The 22306-nt window shown below is 44.7% G+C and overlaps 1 protein-coding gene across 2 annotated transcripts in view; it reads left to right on the top strand.

Moving 5' to 3' along the window:
• The window catches only part of GRIK4 (glutamate ionotropic receptor kainate type subunit 4), a 409943-nt gene that overhangs the window by 75792 nt on the left and 311845 nt on the right, over positions 1-22306 (top strand). The window contains exon 2 of one of the 2 annotated variants that reach the window (XM_060683210.2): positions 20002-20149. The exons of the other annotated variant lie outside the window; for it this stretch is intronic. The gene's annotated coding sequence lies outside the window, so the exon portion shown is untranslated. The remainder of the gene's footprint in view (positions 1-20001; positions 20150-22306) is intronic. 2 annotated transcript variants of the gene reach the window in all.

Here is a 22306-nt window from a genome sequence, read left to right as displayed (position 1 = left end):
TGCTGATTTTTCTTCAAATGAAGGCCCCTTCAAAGCTCCACCTCTCTGGTTGCCAGGGTTTTAGTGAGCATGTTTGTTGACTAATTCTCTACCGTAGCTTGGAACTCTACCGAAAGCAATTAGGACGTCGTTTTCTCACACCACTGAGGACATGTTTGCATGTTCTGAGCCGTTTCCTCACACAAATCCTTCACGGCGGAAGGGTGACAGTCCCGGTACATATGGGGGGTGCCATAGCCACGTTTCTCTCCCCCGTCCCCAGGCTGTATAATTCGGCAGAGAGATGGAGTGAGATCTTCAGTCTTTTGAAGGAAAGGTCTAGAAAGATCTATCGCTACGATTGTCATTCTAGGATTGGTGTTAATGTTGGCCGTGTGTGAAGATTGCCTTCCTGTCATCCCAGTTCTTCTGCATCTGAAATGAGACAAATGCCTCTGGTCTAGGATATATACAGATGTATCCAGCCGGTTCAGGCCAGTTCAGGCGAACTGGTAGTTAAATTGCTTGGTGGCCCCACCCTTCTGCTTCCAGGAGTCCCTGCGTGCCCCATTTTGGCTCCTAGGTAAGTGCAGGGAGGCCTACTAGGCCCAAAATGGGGCATGGGGGGATATGGTGCACCCCCATGGCCTGTTTCCACTCCCAGGAGGCTGCAGAGAGGCCTACTAACTAGGCCCAAAACAGGGGGCTGGAGGGGGTGGCACATCCCCCCCTTGACGACCCAGTTTTGCTCCCAGGGGGGTACAGGAGACTAAGTGCTGCCTGTCACACCCCCTGGCCACGCCCACTATAGCCCACTATGGCCACACCCTATGGCCACGCCCACACAGCCCGTCATTAGGGCAGAGAATCGGTTGTTAAACACACACACACACACACACACACACACACACACACATATCACGCTTTCTTCGCACAAGCACGAAGCAGACGTTACGTAACAGATGTTACAAAACAACTGACTAATCTGCAAACATCAACTCCATCAACCAATCAAGATGTAACAACACAGGCAACCAACCCGCTCACAGCAACAAAGCCAGCACTCCACACCTCCCCAACAGTATTTATAGAGAGACGGCAGCTCCGATCACGCTTTCCTCGCACAAGCACGAAGCCGAAAACACCAGCCTGAAGATGACGAGTGAGACCTCGTCGAAACGTCGCCAAGATACTCTCAATCTTACACGGGAAAAGACCCGACTATGCCAAGACTTGCATATCACTATTGTGTGCACACTGAGAGCTTATGCACCTGAGACAAATTCCTTGTGTGTCTAATCACACTTGGCCAACAAAGAATTCTAATTCTAATAATATTTCTATTAGGACTGATTTGCATACATTCCTTGAACTGAAGTCCTTTTAAAGAAAGGTAAATTATTTCCTTCTTGCCCATGTTTGATTTTTGCCAATCGGTTTGGTTGAAAGTGTGATCTCTGTTCATCAGCATCTTTCAAATGATACCAAGATTAGGATGAGTTGGGGCTGATGGGCATTGTAATCAAAAACATCTGGAGGGCACCAAGTTGAAGGGAACATGCAGTACAGTGAGATGTACACGATAAAATTATTTGTTCAGTTTTCTCTTTTATTTGGCTACTGAGGTGTCTGATTCCTCCTTTTCTGTTTATTGGGGACGGCGAGGGAGGCAATTTTGTTGAAAAAAAGTTCTTAACTAGATCAGTCATATTTAATATGGGTACACGCATCTATAATTTCTGTTCGAGCGAAAATTCTTGGAGAGCCCAGACAGGATCAAAAATGTTAGCATATGACAAAATAGTTTGGCAGACAGAATGAATTGATAGATATTACATAAAAGGACTGAAAACTCAGACGTTGGTGCGTTGGTAAGGACCTTGTTTTTATAGCTGTTGTTAAAATTTGGCTGCCATCGCTGTAATTTTGCGATTTTTATTTGAGAGTGTAATTTTTACATACTCCAAAATATCTCTTTCTGGCCCCGATTTAAAAATAACTCAGATGATATCTCCTGCATAACACAGGCATGTAGAAGTGATTTGTCTAACCTGGTATTTGTAGTTGACTTCATGGACCATTGAAAGTTTTCTTCTCTTCCTCTTATTTCCCTTTGGTGTGATTGTTTTGCCCAAGAGGTCGAGGATTAGGACTTAAACCTCAATGATTTATGACACATACTCTAGTCCCAATTTTGGCCATAAGTTAGGATAGAATAGCAGAGTTGGGAAGGACCTTGGAGGGTCTCCAGCCTCCTGCTCAGGCTGGAGACCCTACACCATTTCTGACAAATGACAGTCCAGTCTCTTCTTGAAAGCCTCCAGTGATGAAGCTCCCACAACGTCTGAAGGCAACTTCGGTTCCATCGGCTGATTGTTCTCACTGTCACGAAATTTCTCCTTAATTCTAGATTGCTTCTCTCCTTGATTCATTTCCATCCATTGCTTCTTATCGTGCCTTCTGGTGCTTTGGAGAATAGGTTGACCCCCTCTTCTTTGTGGCAACCCCTGAGATATTGGAACACTGCAATCATGTCACCTCTAATCTTTAAATTTTTATGCTTGGTGTCTCTCCCCTTAAAAGCAACACAGTTGGATGCCTTAAGCTGCTTTTGTTGTTGTTAGTTGCGAAGTCGTGTCCGACCCATCACGACCCCATGGACAACGTTCCTCCAGGCCTTCCTGTCCTCTACCATCCTCTGGAGTCCATTTAAGCTCACACCTAGTGCTTCATTGACTCCATCCAGCCACCTCGTTCTCTGCCGTCCCCTTCTTCTTTTGCCCTCAATCGTTCCCAGCATTAGTCTCTTCTCCAGGGAGTCCTTCCTTCTCATTAGGTGGCCAAAATATTTGAGTTTCCTCTTCAGGATCTGGCCTTCTAAAGAGCAGTCAGGGTTGATCTCCTCTAGGACTGATCGGTTGGATCGTCTTGCAGTCCAAGGGACTCGCAGGAGTCTTCTCCAGCACCAGAGTTCAAGGGCCTCCATTCTTTGGCGCTCAGCCTTCCTTATGGTCCAACTTTCACTGCCACACATTGCAACTGGGAAAACCAGAGCCTTGACTATACACACTTTTGTTGGCAGGGTGATGTCTCTGCTTTTTAGTATGCTGTCTAGGTTTGCCATAGCTTTCCTCCCCAGGAGCAAGCGTCTTTTAATTTCTTGTCTGCAGTCCCCATCTGCAGTGATCTTGGAGCCCAGGAAAATAAAATCTGTCACTCCCTCCATTTCTTCCCCATCTATTTGTCAGGAATTGAGAGGGCTGGATGCCATGAACTTAGTTTTCTTAATGTTGAGTTTCAAGCCAATTTTTGCACTCTCCTTCTTCACCCGCATCAAGAGGCTCTTTAGTTCCTCTTCGCTTTCTGCCATTAGAGTGACATCATCTGCATATTTGAGGTTGTTGATATTTCTCCCAGCAATCTTAATTCCGACTTTTGATTCATCTAGCCCCACCTTTCTCATGATGTGCTTTGCATATAAGTTAAATAGACCGGTTAAGTTGCTACGTATGGTAAATTAGTGAAAAGCCAGACAGCTGTGAGGGAACCCCCCCCCCCTTCAGCCCCAATCCATTCCCTTCCCCCCCACCTCCATCCTAAAGGACATGTTCAAACACCAGCCACGGAACAGAAGAAAAGAACATAATGCTTTCAATAGAGAGAATAAATCACATTTTAGCAATAAAGTCATCAGTCATCAATTTTAGGCTCTGGCAATCTGTCAGTTTTAGAATCCTTTTTCTTTTTTTCCTTTTTTTTTTTTTTATGCAGAAGGTATTAGTGACAAGAATCATCTCAAAGAGACAGGATTACGGTGCCTTATTAATCAATAGCCAAATAATATTAGGGTCTAATCAGCGTGATGGTTTGGGAAGGAAGACCCGAGAGACAATTAGAATATTTTGGTGTTATTCTGCAGATTAAAGTGCATTCAAAGAGGGCAAAATCATGCGCCATATTTATAGATGATCAAGGCAAAGCTGATCTGTTTTTATCTGTGATCCTTTCGATGAGAGATTCTATTCGCCGGTTGCTTTTCTTGTTTCATTTTCTTTTCAGCAGATAAGAACAAAAAAGAGCATCTTGATCAGAGTCGCAGATAGACTGCGTCTAGTTTTGGGGTTCTGAATCGGTTCTAGGCTTTTTTGGGAATGCTAGCAATCAGGACGTAAATCAGACCCAAGGCAGAAACGGAATGTACAGGCTGTCCTGGATTTACAGCCACAATTGTGCCCAATGTCACTTAGCAACATTTGTGAAATGAATTGTGCCCCGTTGAATGACCTTTCTTGCCACCGTTAAGTGAATCACAGCAGTGGTTAAGTTAGTATCATGGTTGTTAACTGAATCCAGCTTCCCTGTGGGTTTCGCTTGTCTGAAGGTCACAAAAGGGGATTGCGTGACACACACACCAGAGGTAGGTTTCAGCAGGTTAGGACCAGTTCTGGAGAACCGGCTGCGGAAATTTTGAGTAGTTTGGAGAACCGGTAAATATCAACTCTGGCTGGCCCCACCCCCATCTATTCTCTGCCTCCCGAGTCCCAGCTGATCAGGAGGAAATGGGGATTTTGCAGTAACCTTCCCCTGGAGTGGGGTGGGAATGGAGATTTTACAGTATCCTTCACCTGCCATGCCCACCAAGCCATGCCTACCAAGCCACACCCACAGAACTGGTAGTAAAAAATTTTTTTGAAACCCACCACTGACACACACCAGTGGTGTGCCACACCACTGACACACACCCGTCATAACTGTGAGTCAGTTGTCAAGCCTCTGAGTATAAATCACATGACTACGGGGATGCTGCCACGGTCGTCCGCGTGGAAAATGGTCCTAAGTGCCACTGTAACTTTGAACAGTCACTAAATGAATTGTTGTAAGAAGAGATCGCTTCGAACCATATTTTGCCAAAAACAAAAAACCCACCAATTGTGCTGGAAAACGATGGTTGGCTTCACAGGCGGTGAAACACACTGTTCTAGGATAATCGTTCCCATCAGCTGTGACTAAGAAGGCATCTCCCCAGGTATTGTGTGAGAAACAGATTGGGTGGGCTTTACAGCAAGGCCTGCTGGCTCCCAGCTTTCGACAAAGTGTTGACAAATTTGTAACAAACTCTTCTGAGAAAGAAAGAAAGAAAGAAAGAAAGAAGAAAGAAAAAGAAAGAAAGAAAGAAAGAAGAAAGAAAGAAAGAAGAAAGAAAAAGAAAGAAAGAAAGAAAGAAGAAAGAAAAAGAAAGAAAGAAAGAAAGAAAGAAGAAAGAAGGAAGGAAGGAAGGAAGGAAAGAAAGAAGAAAAGAAAGAAAAAGAAAGAAGAAAGAAAGAAAGAAAGAAAGAAAGAAAGAAAGAAAGAAAGAAAGAAAGAAGAAGGAAGGAAGGAAGGAAGGAAGGAAGGAAGGAAGGAAGGAAAAGAACAGTAAACTACTGTTGCAGGGGAGCACAGGGAGCACAGGATGTGAGGGCGATCTGGCTGCGACATCTGTCACCCCATTGATCGCCAGGGTTGATTTGGCTGATCTGGCTGGCAAGGCGGGTGTCCCCTTTCTCCCTCAGCGCTCCATGTGCGTCCCTCCCGAAGCTGGTGGAAGAGGACGACCATCCCAGATAGAAGGAGTGTACCGATCTTCGGTCAAGGGTATACGATAGCTGCGCTCTCCTGCTAGAACCTCCAAACAAGCTCGAAGTCAGTAACTTTATTGTTTACCACCTATGTTACTAGAATCTCGCCAGACTGTTTGCTTTCCACTGGGAACAATCAGATGAGGCTTCATGAATCTTCATGAATAAGATCCAACTTATGCCACTTGTGGCTATGCAATGATTCCATGCTAGGGCCTCTCTTGACTCCTCCTTCCTGCCTTGTTGGTCATTCCCCAACAATAGCTCAGTGGGAGGATACAGCTAAGCACGGGAAAATGGGCAGCTACACATTCTTCCTCACTGAAACAAGGTACTGTTTCAACCTGGCCGGCAGTTCGAGACACCGGTGGGTTATTCCCCTGTGGTAACTCATCTTCCCTTGTTCCTACTTTGGGGAGAGGTCAAGCGCCCAAATTTTGATCAAGTGATTGTGGAAATGTTGTGATGGTCATAAGGGCAAGGATCGGTCGTAAGTCACATTTTTCAGTGCTGTGGAAAGTGAAACTGTCACTAAACAAAGAATAGAATAGAATAGAATAGAATAGAATAGAATAGAATAGAATAGAATAGAATAATAGAGTAGAGTAGGGTAGAGTAGAGTAGAGTAGAGTAGAATAGAGTAGAGTAGAGTAGAGTAGACTAGACTAGACTAGACTAGACTAGACTAGACTAGACTAGACTAGACTAGAATAGAATAGAATAGAATAGAATAGAATAGAATAGAATAATAGAGTAGAGTAGAGTAGAGTAGAGTAGAATAGAATAGAATAGAATAGAATAGAATAGAATAGAATAGACTTTTATTGGACAAGTGTGATTGGACACACAAGGAATTTGTCTTTGGTGTATATGCTCTCAGTGTACATAAGGAGGATAAAAATACATTCATCAAGAATAAAAAGATACAACACTTAGTGATAGTCAAGGTTACTAATAAGCTATCGAATCGTACTAGGAAACAAATAAAAGCAATATAAATTGAAAGATACAAGCAACATGGTTATAGTAATAAGTGGGAAGAGAGAGATACTAGTAAGGAAGAGAAGAATAATAGTAATACAGTCATAGTAAATTATTTGACAGTGTTGTGAGAATTAGTTGTTTAGCAAAGTGATGGCATTTGGGCAAAAACTGTCCTTGTGTCTAGTTGTTCTGGTGTGCAGTGCTCTATAGCGTCTATTTGAGGGTAGAATTTGAAAGAATTTATGTCCAGGATATGAGGGGTCTGTACATATTTTCACAGCCCTCATTTTGGCTCATGCAGTATACAGGTCCTCAATGTGGTGGTAAGTGAAGGACCATCGGTATTCAGCTTTGCTGTTACTAAGGGGGTACCAGTCGTTGTCTGGTGTTAGTGGGGCATCCTTGGATGTCACCGAGAAGAGTCCCTGCAAATGAGCCATTTCAGATGGAAGCTCCAAAATTCCCAGCAAGCTGGGTGTGAATCTTCACAATTGCAATCCGGGCAACATCTGGCAAGACGCAGGCTGATGGAAGCCATGCGTAGGCTTGGAAGGAATCGCTGTGTACAATTTTCGATAAAGATTTCCGGGTGGTTTTTTTTTTCCTCCTCTGGCAAGGGTGTGGGTGATTTACATGCGTGCCAACGAGAGAGAATGAGGGGTCTCCCCCCCCACCTCCTTTGCTCTTCCCAATGCGGCAGATTAATTGAAATCACCGTGAATGTTAATGATGCATTTCGTGTTTGGATGTTAGAGAAGTGATTAATATGTTGTATGCCAGATCTTCTCTTCACACCTTATTTTTTCCCCCCCTTTTGTGGCACCGTGGAGGCAAAATATATGCTGTGGAATTGGGTTGTTTACCTCCCCTCTCGGGGGCCCTCTTCCCTCGTTTTCCTCCCTTCGTTTAGGAAATATGGAGTGGCAATAGAAGCCTTTCCGATGGGTAGGAGGACACGGCCTTCGGCAGATGTGGAAAGGGAGTCCATGAAGTCAAAATGGCAGCACCAACCAATTAAATTGAAGCTCCGCCTTTATTTTTTTAAAAAAAGGGGTGTCTCAGGATTGTGGTCTCCATCCTAATGTCTTTGACTCTTCTGTGGACTCCCCTATTTGCCCATAGCTATGAAATTATTTATTTATTTATTTATTTATTTATTTATTTATTTATTTATTCAATTTATATACCACCCTTCTCCTATTGGACTCAGGGCGGTGCACAGCCAAGGATAAAAACATACCAATACAAAATTTAAAATCAATTGAAAGAATTATACAGCTTTGGCCCACAATTTAAAACAATCCAATTAAAACCCAATTTACACTTAAAAAACTAAAAAGCTAAAAAGAGCTAAAAAAGGGGGGGGGTTCACGCCAGCCCTGCTTGATGGAAAAGAAAAATTTTCAGGGCACGGCGAAAGGCCCGGAGATCCGATATCCTTCGTATCTCCGGGGGCAAATCGTTCCAGAGGGCGGGGGCTGCCACAGAGAAGGCCCTCCCCTTGGGGGTCGCCAGCCGACATTGCCTGGCCGACGGCACCCTGAGGAGTCCCTCTCTGTGGGAGCGTACTGGTCGGTGGGAGGCTATCAGCGGCAGAAGGCGGTCTCGCAAATACCCAGGTCCGATGCCATGGAGCGCTTTAAAGGTGGTGACCAACATCTTGAAGCGCACCCGGAAGACCACTGGAAGCCAATGCAGCTCGCGCAAGAGAGGCATCACATGGGAGCGCCCTCTTGCTCCCATAATCCCCTGGGGGGGAGGGCATAGACAGGGGTGGGCTTCAAAATTTTTTTAGCAAGGGGTTCTCTGCTCAGTTGCTGGGTGAGCGTGGCCATGGTGGGCGTGGCCTAGCTGGCCTCCTGCTCCATAGTGGGGGAGGGGGCATTTTTGCCCTCCCCTGGCTCTGGAGGCTTTTCTCGAACCTCCGGGAGGGCGAAAACGGCCTCCCCAGGCTCCGGAGGCCCGTTTCCGGCCTTCCCGAACTTCTGATAGGGCTGTTTTTCGCCCTCCCTGAGCCTCCGTGGGTACCCTGCATTTACCTGCATCCAAAACAGGCCGTGTGGGGACTCCGGGGAGGGGAGGGGAGGGGTGGGCGGGGCCAGCCAGGAGTGGGATTTGGGGGTTCTCCGAACTGCACAGGATCTTAGCTAGAGGTTCTCCCGAACCCCTGAGAACCCCCAGCATAGAACATCTGTAAAGAAGCAGCTCTTTTCCCAGGCTTTCAACCGACAATTAGTTTTAATCAGTTTACTCTGGTTATACAGATAATCCTTGATTTACAGCCAAAAATGGACTTACATCCAGTCCTTTCACCGATGACTACCTCAGCATCTCCACGGTTACACGATCAAAATCCAGACTCTTGGCAACTGGCATGTTGTAGTCATCATGGCTGCGGCCATTGTGACGTTGTTGGCTGCGGTCATTGTGATCCTTACCTGCAACCTTCCCACTCGTATTCTGACAAGCAAAGGAAATGGGCGAAACTGGATTCGCTTCACGATCGCCTGATCCATTGAATAACGGCAAAAATTCGACGATTCCCTCAACAACGATGGCAAAAAAAAAAAAGGATTGCGACAGTGGGCATGTCTCACTTAACAATTGCCTTGCTTAGCAACATAAATTCTGCTCCTAATTGTGTCCTTACAAGTCAAGGACCACATTGTACAGTTGAAGAAGAGCGACAAAGATGATTAGGGGATTGGAGACTAAAACATGTGAAGAACGGTTTCAGGAACTGGGTATGTCTAGTTTAATGAAGAGAAGGACTAGGGGAGACATGATAGCAGTCTTCCAATATCTCAGGGGCTGCCCCAAAGAAGAGGGAGTCAAGCTATTCTCCAAAGCACCTGAAGGTAGGAGAAGAAGCAATGGGTGGAAACTAATCAAGGAGAGAAGCAACTTAGAACTAAGGAGGAATTTCCTGACAGTTAAACAATGAATCAGTGGAACAACTTGCCTCCAGAAGTTGTGAATGCTCCATCTCTGGATGTTTTTAAGAAGAGATCGGACAACCATTTGTCTGAAACGGTACAGGGTTTCTTGCCTGAGGAGAGGGTTGGACTAGAAGGCCTCCAGGATCCCTTCCAACTCTGTTATTCTGTTATAGTCCCTTCTGAAATTTGCACACCCGGACTATCTTGGGAGAGTGAGAGACGCCAGGTTGAGGAAAGCTGGCTTTACAACCGACTATCGGCCAAGAAATATTGCCCTCAAATAGTTAGGAGTGAGGTGAATCACACCTTCGTCAAAACATTGAAAGCTTCTTGTAGAGGTAGGTTGTCTCCATGGAAATGCTCAGCCAGACAGTTGAATGGCATCCAGGCCAACGGATACGCGGCTCTGTTGAATTGGTCGGCTTCGTGGAAGCTTGGCCTGTGTGTTTGGTTAGTTGATGAATTTGCGTGTTGCGGCAAATATCTGTGCCGGAGTGGAGGTGACTCTTTGGACCTCACGAGGTTGATCGTTTTTAAGAATTCTGTTCCACGCTCAGCTTCCCTTGTGTAGAAAGTTTTCCTCTGATCTGAAAAAGTAATAAACATCTGCCATTACAAGGAGGTTACTTCTGGAAGGAAACAAAAATAGGTTGTTTTATCAGCTTTTTTTTTTTTAATCTTCTCTTTTATTATGCTGCTCCCTTCTTAAAATGGGTTATACATTTATAATCTGCGTTTATGAACCCAAAGTGTTTAGTTGCTTTTCTTTGGCTTTAATCCCTGATCTTTTGAATTCTGCACAAAGCTTTTTTCCAGAGTAGCAATCACGACGACCATTCCCTGATGTCCGTCCACTGCCAACGTTCCTTTGATACACATCAATACACATAGATTGTATTTACATGTGAGGAAAATCCTAAATTTGATATCACCTTCCCCAAGGAAGAGTGGAGAGAGAAAGAGAGAAATTCTGGGCAGTGGCCAGCCAGCCAGCTTCTCCATCCTTGCCAAAGTCGCTAGCTGAAATGATCCTGAATATCCCCCTCTCGAATAAATGTCCCTGAAATATATGTATGCACTGGGAATATATATATATATTATATTCTTTTAGATTTGAAAGATTCTGTTAATGTAACCTTACAGTAAAGCCTCACTTACTTTGGCCATGTCATGAGGAGGAATTTACTGGAGAAAGCAATTATGCTTGGAAGAGTTAGTGGTAAAAGGAAACCAGGATGTCAAAGAACACGATGGCTGGACACCATCAAAACTGACCCCAGCCAGAGCATTGAACAACTCAAGTAGAGTAAAGTCAGAAGATGCATGGAGAGACCTGGCCCATGGAATTGCCAAGAATTAGACTCGACTGAATGGATTATTATTATTTTTTCTTCTTCTTCTTCTTCTTCTTCTTCTTCTTCTTCTTCTTCTTCTTCTTCTTCTTCTTCTTCTTCTTCTTCTTCTTCTTCTTCTTCTTCTTCTTCTTCTTCTTCTTCTCCTCCTCCTCCTCCTCCTCCTCCTCCTCCTCCTCCTCCTCCTCCTCCTCCTCCTCCTCCGCTTCTTCTTCTTCTTCTTCTTCTTCTTCTTCTTCTTCTTCTTCTTCTTCTTCTTCTTCTTCTTCTTCTTCTTCTTCTTCTTCTTCTTCTTCTTCTTCTTCTTCTCCTCCTCCTCCTCCTCCTCCTCCTCCTCCTCCTCCTCCTCCTCCTCCTCCTCCTCCCCCTCCCCCTTCCCCTTCTCAATTTCTATTCAATTTCCTTGTACACACGTTGTGCATTGACAATAAAGGTTTGATTTGATTTGATTTCTCCTCCTCCTCCTCCTTCCTTATCCCCATCCCAATCATCATCATCTCCTCCTCCTCCTCCTCCTCCTCCTCATCATCATCATCATCACCACCACAATAAAGTAGAGCTGGTTCTTCTGCTTGTACATCTTCTCTGGACTACCTTGTAGGCTGACATCCCTCTTCCATCCCTTCTGAGATGTTTGCCACGCCCATATTCATGCTGCCTCTTACCCATCTGTTGCCTTTGCTTAACCTCTTCCTCCTGTCTCCCCAAGGTCACTCTCACATACCATTACAACCTTTCACTCTCGTGGGCCAACCTCAGTCTCTTAAAACCTCTGGATCCTCTCTGGAGAAGCGGGCTTCAATACCAACATTTCCCCTAAAGCATGATGGGAAGTTGGAGGTCCACATGCCTCCATCTGAAGGATGCTGCCTGTGTTGAGGATGAGAGGCCCACATCTTCAAACTTCCTCGGTGTTTGCAACAATTATGCTTCAGGAGCATTTTCTGACCCGTTCTACTTTCGCAGTGAGAGCTTCCTAATCAACGGCTCCTACTGATTCCAATCAAAATGTGCTCTGTAACCAATTTTTTTTTCTAGTCAGGAAAAATGGAAGGCGAAAGAGCAAGAAAGTACAGGAGAGATGCACTCTAGCCTCCGGACATCTGTAAAATGATAATAAAAGTAGGAGGACAGCATGATTAGAAATATACTCATTCTAGTAGCCACCAGCCCTATTAAATTTTATCCCCGTAACACTTGGAAACCATGTAGAAGTGTGCAACTTTGCCAGCCTCATCTCTCGGAGGATGGGATTTATTTCTCCATTAGCCCAAATATACCAACAGTGCAAAGGTTTTTAATCCCCCTCCTTCTCAGCCGAGATGTACTACCTGGGTTTTTAAACTTGGCAACTTTAAGATGTGTGGACTTAGACGCTCAGAATTCCTCGCCTTTGACAAACTGCTGCACTACACAAAGGAAGCAAGAGAACAGATATTTTGGTGTAAAAGGGTATGGATATTACTTCCGGCATTGAAGACCAGCTTCCCCACTGATGGCGAATCGTGCTGGAACTGGCATGCAGAGCTATCTCTCTGGGCACTCTCCGGGTTTCATTGCACCGACCAGCTCGTCTTCATGCATGGGAGAGTGCCAGACACCGAAGATCAGGTGGCCTGGTGCACATGCGTGCACCGGAAACTGGAAGATCATCTTCCTGGCACGCGCATGTGCACCAGGCACCTGCTCTTCCACTTTCCGGCACTCAGTGCCGAAAAAGTTCACCAACACTGATCTACATGCTTGAATTTTTTTTTTTAAATTTGATTTATATGCCGCCCTTCTCCGGAGACTCAGGGCGGCTTACAGTGCGTGAAGCAATAGCCTTCATCCTTTTGTATATTTATACCAAGTCAGCTTATTGCCCCCACAATCTGGGTCCTCAATTTACCTACCTTAGAAAGGATGGAAGGCTGAGTCAACCTTGAGCCTGGTGAGATTCGAACCTGCAGTAATTGCAGGCAGCTGTGTTAATAACAGGGTGCTTAGACCACTGTACCAGTGGAGAGATAGCTAATGCTGTCATTCACAAGGTATGATTAGGCCTCTAATCAGTGATGGGATTCAGCCGGTTCGCACCACTTCGGGAGCACCGGTTGTAAACTTTCTGAGCAGTTTGGCAAACTGGTTGTTGGAAGAAATAATTAGGGCAGAGAATCGGTGGTTAAATTACTTGAATCCCACCACTGCCTCTAAACAGCTTTTTCCCCAATCTGGTCTCCTAAGCAACTTCAGGAAAGTTCTCCAAAATTGTTGTCACCTTTTGTTGGGAAACTGGCAGCTGGGCTGGAAGGAAGAGTCAAGCAAGGACCTAGCTTGGAGTCCTTGCACAGCCACAAGCGACATAAGTTTGACCTCTCCCAAGATCCATGAAGCAACCTTACTTGGTTGTTCTTAGGGAAGACAAGCAGCATGAGGAGATTCTCGTAGTGTAGGTGGTAAACAATAAAGTTCCTGACTTTTGTTACTTATAAATGGCTCTGTTTGCTTGCTTCTGACACTTTTCTTGGGATCTTGAGATGCTCCTGTAAAAAATAAATCTTAAAAGAGGTTCTGGGTGCCGGATTGCTGCTCCCTTTTCCTCCACAAGGTTTGTTGATTCTGTTGACGGACTGCTAGTCCTCTTTGAGAACTGCAGCGGAGGTTGTCATCTTCATCGTGACCACAAGAGGGCGTCAAAACAGGCAAATATTCTCTCAGGTGGGGAAAGGAGAATGGTGTGAGGTTTTTTTTTTTAGAGCAAACAGTCACGTTCATTTTCACTTTGTGCTTTTTCATTTCTTTTCTCTGAGCATGATTGCGTTCCTGATTTCCTAATGCATTTCATTATGCTCAGCACAATTGCACTTTATTTCACTTCTGTTTTTGTCTGGTACCAGTCACCGACTGGACGTGATCTTTAAATGTGCTGCCACTCCTGGAAATAGCCCAACAACCTAAACCTGGTCAATGTACTAATTTTGGAGCCCTTAATGCTCTCTGAGCTTGGTTATTTGCACGCAGGCGTTTCATTACCCAACTAGGTAGCATCATCAGTATGAGGGAGTACAGAATTTGCTCCTTGTTTATATATATGGGACTTGCTCTGGACGTTTTGGCAAGGGTGTGAGGGTTTTTTTCTTTCCTTGGTAGTTCCTTGATGAGGTTATTGTTTTCTGCTTGATTGTTTGTCTGGTGTTAATCCCTGCTTCTCTAGGTTAGCTATTGCTAAGTGCTACCAAAGGCCAAGGCGAAGATGTAATTCAAAGTCTGTAATCCAGCATTTCTAACAAATTTGTATGGATTTTTCAACTCCCCGAATGCTGGCTGGGGAATTCTGGAAGGTGACATCCACGCCATCTTAAAATTGCTGAGCTTGACAAACATTGCTGCAATCCAATACCACACAATAGATTGCAAAGGACTGAGGGATGAGTCAGAGTCTTAGTCAGGAATACACCGAGGTCAAAACAAAGCAGAAGTCAAAAGCAGCAATGCCCAAAAGCTGGATGCCAAAGTTGCTTCTGGCAATGGAAGGCAGCCCCTGCATGGCTTAAATCCTCTCGTGCACAGCTCAGGCTTTTTTTTCTCCTTAGCAGTTGGGGCGAATGTGTTGGCTAGAATCAGTGATGGCTGAAGAGGACCAGAAAGGGTATTTTTGTTCGTTTGCTTCCTGCTTTATTATTTTTATAAATAACTCAAGGCAGCAAACATATCCAACATATCTTCCTTCCTCCTATTTTCCCAACAACAACTCTGTGAGGTGGGTTGGGCTGAGAGGGAGTGACTGGGCCAAAGTCACCCAGCTGGCTTTCATGCCTAAGGTGGAACTAGAATTCCCAGCCTCCTGCTGATTGGCCCAAAGTCACCCAACCAGCTTAAATGTTTAAGGTGGGACTAGAATTCCCAGCCTCCTGCTGATTGGACCAAAGTCTCCCAATCAGCTTGGATGTTTAAGGTGGGACTAGAATTCCCAGCCTCCTGCTGATTGGCCCAAAGTCTCCCAATCAGCTTGAATGTTTAAGGTGGGACTAGAATTCCCAGCCTCCTGCTGATTGGCCCAAAGTCTCCCAATCAGCTTGGATGTTTAAGGTGGGACTAGAATTCCCAGCCTCCTGCTGATTGGCCCAAAGTCTCCCAATCAGCTTGAATGTTTAAGGTGGGACTAGAATTCCCAGCCTCCTGCTGATTGGACCAAAGTCTCCTAATCAACTTACATGTTTAAGGTGGAACTAGAATTCCCAGCCTCCTGCTGATTGGACCAAAGTCTCCCAATCAGCTTGAATGTTTAAGGTGGGACTAGAGTTCCCAGCCTCCTGCTGATTGGACCAAAGTCTCCTAATCAATTTACATGTTTAAGGTGGGACTAGAATTCCCAGCCTCCTGCTGATTGGCCCAAAGTCACCCAACCAGCTTAAATGTTTAAGGTGGGACTAGAATTCCCAGCCTCCTGCTGATTGCCCCAAAGTCACCCAACCAGCTTTCATGCCTAAGGTGGAACTAGAACTCCCAGTCTTCTGTTGATTGGCCCAAAGTCACCCAGCCAGATGTCATGACTAAGATGGGACTAGAATTTACCATCTCCTGGTGATTGGCACAAATTCACCCAGCTGGATTTCATGCCTAAGGTGAGACTAGAACTCATATTTTCTCACTTTCTAGGCAGGAGCCTTAACCACTAGGCCAAACTGGCTGTCAGTGCTGGCTGTTGAATCAGTAGTCCCAGTGCCTGGTAGGACTTTAATCCTCCATATCTTGGAGCCTGATTCTGAAGGCATTTAACAAGGCCTGTTCAATTCTAATCAAATATCTTTATGGCGGTCTTTGATCAGCCTTTACGATAAAAGAGTACAGTAAAAAAGAGAAATAGTTTAATACAGCAGTTTGTTACTGGGGAAGGAGGGGAAAAACCCAGAACAATAAAACAGAATGAGAGAGAGAATGAGAGAAAGAGAGAAGGAGAGAGAGAGAGAGAAAGAGAAAGAGAAGGAGAGAGAGAGAAGGAGAGAAAGAGAGAGAAAGAGAAAGAGAAGGAAAGAGAGAGGAGAGAAAGAGAGAGAGAAAGAAGGAGAAAGATGGAGAGAGAGAGAGAAGGAAAGAGATAGGAGAGAGAGAAGGAGGGAGAGAGAGGGAAAGAGAGGGAGAGTGGGAAAGAGTGGAGGGAGAGAGAGGGAAAGAGGGAGAGAAAGAGAGGGAGGGAGAAAAAAGTTCTATGCTTGGATGTCTTCACAGGAGACACAGGAAGAGAGAGGGGGGAAAAGAGAGAGAAAGAATGAAAGAGAGAGAGAGAGAGAGAAGGAGAAAGATGGAGAGAGAGAGAGAGAGAGAAGGAGAGACACGGAGAGAGAGAAGGAGGGAGAGAGCGAAAGAGAGGGAGTGGGAAAGAGTGGAGGGAGAGAAAGGAAAAGGGAGAGAAAGAGAGGGAGGGAGAAAAAAGTTCTATGCTTAGATGTCTTCACAGGAGACACAGGAAGAGAGAGGGGAAAAGAGAGAGAAAGAATGAAAGAGAGAGAGAGAAGGAGAGAGAGAGAAAGAGAAGGAGAAAGATGGAGAGAGAGAGAGAGAGAGAAGGAGAGACACGGAGAGAGAGAGAAGGAGGGAGAGAGGGAAAGAGGGAGTGGGAAAGAGGAGGGAGAGAGAGGAAAAGAGGGAGAGAAAGAGAGGGAGGGAGAAAAAAGTTCTATGCTTGGATGTCTTCACAGGAGACACAGGAAGAGAGGGGGGGAAAGAGAGAAAGAGAATGAAAGAGAGAGAGAGAGAAGGAGAGAGAGAGAAAGAGAAGGAGAAAGATGGAGAGAGAGAGAGAGAGAGAGAAGGAGAGACACGGAGAGAGAGAGGAGGGAGAGAGGGAAAGAGAGGGAGTGGGAAAGAGTGGAGGGAGAGAGAGAGAAAGAGGGAGAGAAAGGGAGGGAGAAAAAGGTTCTATGCTTGGATGTCTTCACAGGAGACACAGGAAGAGAGGGGGAAAAGAGAGAAAGAAAGAGAGAATGAAAGAGAGAGAGAGAGAGGGATGCTGAAAATTTTGAGGGTGAATCCATTATGGTCTAACTAGCAGTATGCTGAAAAAGGCATTTCTTTTATTCCCATTTGCTTTAGAATTCAGAGCCGGTTCGACTGGGCTTAGCTTGCTGTCCATTTTCCATTCGGCCTTTCTGTCCACAGAGCCCTGTTCCGCCCAATGTCCATTTTCCTTTTGAACTGATTCTTATCAGGAAAAATAAAAATAAAATGAAAGGATCCTTTTTATGATTATGATGATTATTATATTTGCAGTTGTAACTTTTTATCTGAGGCTCCTGCGAGCCGCCACAAATGGAGCTCCTGGATGGAGCTGAATAGAAAAACGGAGGGAAAACGATGCCCCCTCCAACAATTCCATTGTTGTGGATTCCGTTTGTTGTGTGAATTCCGTTTGCCACAAATTTCTCATTAGCGGATTCTACTCCGGGCGGCTGTTCTCCGTCTCCCCCTCCACCTCCATGTTTTTGTAAGCAGCCTATTTTTCATCCAGCACTTTAAAACCAGGCAGTGGGCAGCTAATGTGTGCCAGTCGATAGATTTTAGCATTTATTGAACATTTTAAATGTTGATGAATAGAGGGGCACTTTTTATGAAAAGACCTCCAATCTCTCCCACGGTTAGAACAACGATGCATTTTTATTCCCGCTTGGTGAGAATCGGTTCTTTCCACGAGTGGATTTTGCATGCAGCCCAGGCACATTCAATTTTCCTCTCTATTCCCCTTTTGCCTCCGGTGCTAATGCTTCCAAATTAAGTCTCCAGAGGAGCTTCGGCAATCAGGCAGACGCTATCGGATTTCTGTTCGGCCGCCTGGTGGGTTGGTTTGAGGAAACAGAGGAAACGGAGCCGAAGATCATCTGAAGCAGGGTGGATTCCCCCCCAGTTATTCCTTTTTGTAGTTCTGTGCCCCTCTCCAACCTGAATAACAGAATAACAGGGTTGGGAGGGACCTTGGAGGTCTTCTAGTCCAACCCCCTGCTCAAGCAGGAAACCCTATTCCATTTCAGACAGGTGGCTGTCCAATTTTTTCTTGAAAACCTCCAGTGATGGGGAAGGAAGGAAGGAAGGAAGGAAGGAAGGAAGGAAGGAAGGAAGGAAGGATAAAGAAGGAAGGAAGGAAGGAAGGAAGGAAGGAAGGAAGGAAGGAAAGAGAAAGAAGGAAGGAAAGAGAAGGAAGGAAGGAAGGAAAGAGAAAGAAGGAAGGAAGGAAAGAGAAAGAAGGAAGGAAAGAGAAAGAAGGAAGGAAGGAAAGAGAAAGAAGGAAGGTAGGAAGGAAGGAAGGAAAGAGAAAGAAGGAAGGAAGGAAGGAGAAAGAAGGAAGGAAGGAAGGAAAGAGAAAGAAGGATGGAAGGTAGGAAGGAAGGAAAGAGAAAGAAGAAAGGTAGGAAGGTAGGAAGGAAAGAAGAAAGGAAGGAAGGAAGGAAAGAGAAAGGAAGGAAGGAAAGAGAAAGAAGGAAGGAAGGAAGGAAAGAGAAAGAAGGATGGAAGGTAGGAAGGAAGGAAAGAGAAAGAAGAAAAGTAGGAAGGTAGGAAGGAAGGAAAGAAGGAAGGAAGGAAGGAAAGAGAAAGGAAGGAAAGAAAGAAGGAAGGAAGGAAGGAAGGAAGGAAGGAAGGAAGGAAGGAAGGAAGGAAAAAAGAATAGCAGAATAACAGAGTTGGAAGGGATCTTGGAGGTCTTCTAGTCCAACCCCCTGTTCAGGCAGGAAACCCTACACCACTTCAGACAAATGGTTATCCAACATCTTCTTAAAAACTTCCAGTGTTGGAGCATTTATAACTTCTGGAGGCAAGTTGTTCCACTGGCTAATTGTTCTCACTGTCAGGAAATTTCTCCTTAGTTCTAAATTGCTTTTCTCCTTGATTAGTTTCCACCCGTTGCTTCTTGTCCTGCCATCAGGTGCTTTGGAGAATAGCTTGACTCCCTTCTTCTGTGGGGCAGCCCCCAACCATGCAGAGTCTTGCAGCTGAAACTCGGTGTCAAACAACAAATAACAACAGAGCCTCAGCCTGCCAATTTTTAGCACCGGCGAATGCCATAAAAATCCAGTATATTAAGCCTCCTCTCGGTTCAACGTGCCCATAAAACATTTAATGACCCCTCATCAGAAGAGAAAAGCAAGACGGAGAACTTCTTCTCCGTCTCCTTCCATGAATCCATCCTCCCCACTAACCATTCTCGGTGGTCAAAAATAATGCAAGCAGCAGTTGTTGTCCTGCTCGCATACTAAGTGGAGAAATCTTGTGGGTTTCAGGCAGAGAAACAGAAACAGGGAAAGCAAAACCTGGGAGAAAGAGAGAGAGAGAGATGCGTTTTTTGGCAAAATGTTATTTGGGGGCCTTTGGAAAGAGGTGGTTTTCAGCAGAAGGCAAATATAGGTAGTCCTTGACTTACAATCCTTCCTTTAGTGACCACGGCACTGAAAAAAATGACTGATGACCATGTTTCACACTTACGACCAGCATCCCCATGGCCACGTGATCAAAATCCAGATCTTTGGCAACTGGTTTATATTTATGACAGTTGAAGAATAGAAAAGAAAAGGAAGGAAGGAAGGAAGGAGGGAGGGAAGGAAGGAAAGAGGGAAGGAAGAAAGAAGGGAGGGAGGGAGGAAGGAAGGAAGGAAGGAAGGAAGGAAGGAAGAGCAATGGCACTTAGACTTATATATTGCTTCACAGTGCTTTACAGCCCTCTCTAAGCGGTTTACAGAGTCAACCTCTTGCCCCCAACAATCTGGGTCCTCATTTTACCCACCTCGGAAGGATGGAAGTCTGAGTCAAACTTGACCCGGCCAGGATCGAACTCCTGGCAGTGAGCAATGAGTTAACCTGCAATACTGATGTACTACCAGCACTTAACAATTGTCTCCCTTAGAAAATAGATACTTGGGCTCAATTCTGGCCATAAATTGAGGACTACTCGTGAAAGTGCTCTTTCGTCGCAGAAAGAAAGCTGAAAGTTATTGCTGAAGTTTTCTCCTTCCATGCCTTTGATGCCTCCCACTGCCCTTCCCTGAGCTATCACTGGTGGATCATCTCCTTGCCCATCGCACGTCCATCTTAAGTATAAATCAAACTTCTTATCTGGAACTTCTTCTGACAGATCGCTTGTCTCTTGCCCTTCTTCCACAGCAAGGGCACCTAACTGGACTTCGGGGGGGACAAACCGACTCCAATATCTCTTCTCCTGACAGCTGTGGAATGAGGACCTTGGTTTCCTCATCAGAAGAATCGGACCTCTGTTTTTGAAGCATCCCTTCCTAGATTGGTTCAGAAGAAGGTAATTAACTGGCTAATAACTTACCTGGGTGACTGCCGGCTGTGACAGCTATACGATGGTTTCTCCAAGGGCAAAAAAAAAGAGAGGTCCAAACTTGTCCACAATAGTAGTAAATAACACCTTACATCCACCACACACCTTTAGCAATGAAAGTATCAGTTTATGGGAAGGTGAAACATGCATAAGTGGGAGGGAAAAAGCAGTAAATTTTAGGGTACCAGTCTTGGGTTCAGTCATTCACTTTTGAATCTTTGGGGTACATAGCAAAGGCAGCTTCTAGTTTTTCCTCCTGATCTCCCTGGTCTCTTGGAAGACATTGTGTAAGATACACAACCTTACAATAATAGAGTTGGAAGGCACCTTGGAGGTCTTCTAGTCCAACCCTCGGCTTGAGTAGGAGATCCTATACCCATGATGGCGCATGGAGTCATGTTGCCTGGCATGCCAACTCAACTTCAGTGCACATGCACGCACTGGCCAGCTGATTTTCGGGCCTTCTGGGCCCACCAGAAGTAGGGAAACAGGCTGTTTCCTGCCTCCGGAGGGGCTGGGGTTGGAAAGGCTCGTTTTTCTTTCTCAGCTGGCTCCAGATCCTCTCTATGCATCTGGGGAGGGTGAAAACAGCCTTCCCCACCCGTAGCAAATCATTATATTAGCAGGATCTTTAGAGGAGGAAAAGGAAAAGGAAAAAAAGGAAAAGGAAAAGGAAAATAGAAAGAGAAGAAGGAGAAGAAGATAGATGGAGGACGAGAAGGAAATGTCCATCCTTCTATAGACTTATAACTCTTTTACCCACCTCGGAAGGATGGAAGGCTGAGTCAACCTTGAGCCTGGTGAGACTTGGACTGCAGGCAGCCGGCAGGCAGCAGAGGTAGCCTGCAGTCCTGCACTCTAACCACTGTGCCACCAAGCCTCATTAGCTGTTCATCATATGGTTTAGCCTTTAGTCCCCCAAATCATCTTTGTTGCTCTTCTCCTTACTTCTTTTTAGCGTTTCGGTCCTGCCTTGACCAATTGCTCCTGTTGTTTTACTTAGTGAAGTAAGGGTTCCATTTACGATTTCTGCATTTCTGTTTATGTTAAATGTAAATAAAATATTTATTTATTTATTTATTTATTTATTTATTTATTTATTTATTACCAAATTTATATACCACCCTTCTCCCGAAGGACTCAGGGCGGTGCACAGCCAAAGTAAAAACATAAATACAAATACAAATTTATATATATATATATGCAAAAAATTAAAATCTTGGGTGTTTTCCCGCGTCATTGTAAATAAGTTGGTTAAAATATTTAAAATTCTGGTTAAAATCCCAGCTTAAAAACTGGGATTTTAACCAGAATTTTAAATATTTTAACCAACTTATTTACAATGACGCGGGAAAACACCCAAGATTTTAATTTTTTGCATATGCACACCCACGAAAACTTAAGAAGACATATATATATATATAGAAATATAGAAATATAGAAATATATATAGAAATATATATATATATATAGAAATATATGTATAAAAGATAGATTAAGATACGAAAGAGAAAATGTATAAATATAGACTACTGAATTGGTTACGATTTCTGGGTTGAATGGAAGAATTCCATCTTGACTTTAGCTGTCAAGGCCAACCGTTGTGATCTAGGAGAGCTAATGCTCTGAAGGCAATCATCTTTTTGTGTTCCTATAAGAACTGGCTCGAACCGTTCATACAATTCTATAAATGTATTCATGAATCCTCCCAGAACTCAATACTCCATAAAATCTTTATTGTGCATATGGCACGCTCATGATACGGGCTTAATTGTTTTTGAACTAGTATCTGTGGTAGAACATCGTTCTTTTCCAGCTTGGATGGAAGTTCATTGGCCCTCCGTGCCCAGGAGAGACCGGGCATTAGGCTTCTTCTCTGAAGACAAAGGGTCTCCTTTATCTTCAGCATCATTAGAGATGCCCTTTTGGGAAGGGAGCTTAATGCCTGCGTTGCAACCAGACACAGATGGTCTGAGCCAGGCTGGGGAGCTGACTTGCTCTCCGTTTGTGTGATGCAAAATAGTCTTTTAAGTGACTACAGTGCAATTGCAATCATGACAAAGGCATCCAGATGTCATTTTGAAGCATCAAATTGGGGGCGGCAAGTGGGGGGAGATGGAGTAG

Source organism: Pantherophis guttatus, chromosome 9 (assembly GCF_059756535.1).
Source record: "Pantherophis guttatus breed Tessera chromosome 9, ASM5975653v1, whole genome shotgun sequence".
NCBI classification, from domain to species: Eukaryota; Metazoa; Chordata; class Lepidosauria; order Squamata; family Colubridae; genus Pantherophis; species Pantherophis guttatus.
The sequence above is the reverse complement of the archived record's forward strand: the minus strand, read 5'-3'. Positions and strand labels throughout refer to the sequence as shown.